Below are 2,510 nucleotides of genomic sequence, written 5' to 3' on the forward strand. Positions count from 1 at the left end.
CGTTTCACTGGCGGCAGGAGCAGTTTCCTGTTGTTAAGTCCTGCGTTTCCAGAGGCAGTTGAATTTTCAGCAAACGACTGAAGCTCGGTGGCTAGGCAGAGTCACCCGGGACTCTGGTGACTCTCCTTTTAGGATATCCTTAAGGACGTTGCTGGATAGGAAGCCGTTGCTTTCTGCAGGGTCGTTTCACTGATAATAATTTTTCAGTAGTTTGCTTTCTCCTAACCAAAAGCTTATTATTTCTGATTTGAAAATTCATGAGTTGCTTTGTGCTACCAGGTTTCTCCTTAACCCGTTTTCTTCTTGCAAATTCTGTTCTAAAATACCTGTAAATGAGTTTTATCCACGTTTGGATATCTGGGCCTACCTGAGGGTTGCTTAACTAACTTGTGATGCTGAAGCCACAAAGAGATTGGTTTGTTTCTGTCAACTTCACTGCAGTTTTGAATCCTTTGTTGGAGTCAGAGAATAGGGCCATTTCATCTCTACATTTATTTTTTTTTTAGCCACTTTGTACAATTGTGGAAAGAGAAACACTGTGGAATGACTGTTTCTAGATCCTGTTTTATCTATCACTATTGACAATTCAGGCAAGCTCTTTTTGGAGGGGCAGAGAAATTCTTCAGACTAGTGGGCTTTTCTAGAAAGTAAATGGAGTAAAAGGATGCTTTGTCCTATCTAGGACGTATCTCCAAGGAATACATGTAATAGCTTTTTTCCTATTCTATGTTCCACTTGAAAGCATTCAGGTAGAAACTTAGTAATTTGCAAGTATTGCCCTTGGGATTGTGAAGGGACCAGGTTGGGCAGTGGTGGTGCTTGCTTTCATGCTGGAACAGTATAGATAACTTATTTTCCCCTCCCCACATGCAGAAAAGCCTATGAATGCATATTAGGTTTTGCCTTTGAGAGGCAGGAGATCTGTTTCTGCAGAACTTCTTGAAGCCTCAGCTCCCCTCCTGTTTTGACTGTTCTAGTGAAAGCTTTGTAGCTGTGGATTCTTCGGCATCACTTTCTATGGTTTGATAGTTCAGGACTAATTGTGGAGTTGCACCTTTCCCCTTTATCTTTATCTTACTCTTCTACTGCCACAACAGGACTACACTATTTCAGTTCTCTCAGGCCATCAACCATGTAATGACAGTAGAATATATTGCACTCCAATAAGTTTTTGATATGCTAAAGAAGTATGTTTGTTTTCTTAAAAAAATAGTGTAATTTGGACAGGGGGTAAAGTTGGCTGCTGTTGAATTGAATTTTCAAGCTTTATGTTAGAAATCCCTTTGCAAGGAATTACACTCACTTTTAGTGGTGGTGCTGTTAGTTTGATAGCCATCTGGAAGAATGGACTTGTTGGACTATGAAGTATTAAAGCTTTTCGGGAGTAATGCAATGTGTCACTCCAGACATGCACCCCAGCACAGAAGCTGGTTTTAGTTGCTTTCCTGAAGTTTATTTTGATATTTGATGGAGGTTTTGGAGTCTTAAGTTCTAGGGGTTCTGCTTCCACAGAGAGCTGCAGTAGTATAGCTAGTAGTCTCATGCTGTCTGTTGGCCATCCACGTAGCGTGCTTCTTACTGCAGTGGGGGTGCTGTGGATATTGAAAGTCCTCTCTGGAGGCTTTCAGCAGTTGGCCAACTTGGAGGACCCACATCTGCACCCTGAGCTCTTACATACTATGGACTAAATTAAACAGCTTGACCATGGTACAATAAATACTGATTAAACGGCAGCTACTTTGCGGTTGTCAACATGGCCACTGGTTCATGGTGTACTGACTCTGTAATTCCTTGTCAGTCCCCAGAGGAATGGTAGGACTTAAGTTCTTAAATTCTAAGGCAAAACAATGCATGTTAAACATTCCCATTGCCTTTAGTCCTTTACAGCATGTCTGCCAAATTAAACTAGAGTTTAGGAAAGGGGTTAGTGTGTTCAGAAAGGTGAAGAAAAATAAGAATTTTGTGCACTAATATAACTGAAGAAACTATGAAGACATTAACAGGAAGATACTAATTAAACACAAAGTATCTTTTAAAAAACCAAAACGAAAGCAAAGCAAACATTTCTAAAGGTGAAGGGTTTTTCCGATTAAGCTGCCTGTGAGGGTGAGCTAACCAGTCTGCCTTATAGAAACATACGTTTTCCAAGTGAAGTTAAAGTCGTGCATGCAAAGAAAAGAAGCGTTTCTTTGCAGAATAACTTGCAAGGTGACGCTTTAAATTTCACCTGGAAGCATAAATCTCACCATTTCCTGGCCCAGACTTCTGGTTCATTTGTGCATCCAGCAGGGCAGTGTTTTTTTTCTGAAGTACAGCGGGGGACGACGTATGGGAAAAAGAGTTTTGCTTTCCCAGTCTTCGGCTTTCCTTACCCCATCTCCTGCCTGTCACCTTCCTGTTGTGCTTTCTGCTTTGCAGCCGCAGCCTGGCGGGGGGGCGGTGGAGGGGCAGGCAGGGCGGGGGAAGGGGGCGGTGGAGGGGCAGGCAGGGCAGCGGACGGGGGCAGTGCA

Source organism: Chaetura pelagica, unplaced genomic scaffold (genome assembly GCF_000747805.2).
Source record: "Chaetura pelagica isolate M959 unplaced genomic scaffold, ChaPel_1.0 scaffold70, whole genome shotgun sequence".
Classification (NCBI taxonomy): domain Eukaryota; kingdom Metazoa; phylum Chordata; class Aves; order Apodiformes; family Apodidae; genus Chaetura; species Chaetura pelagica.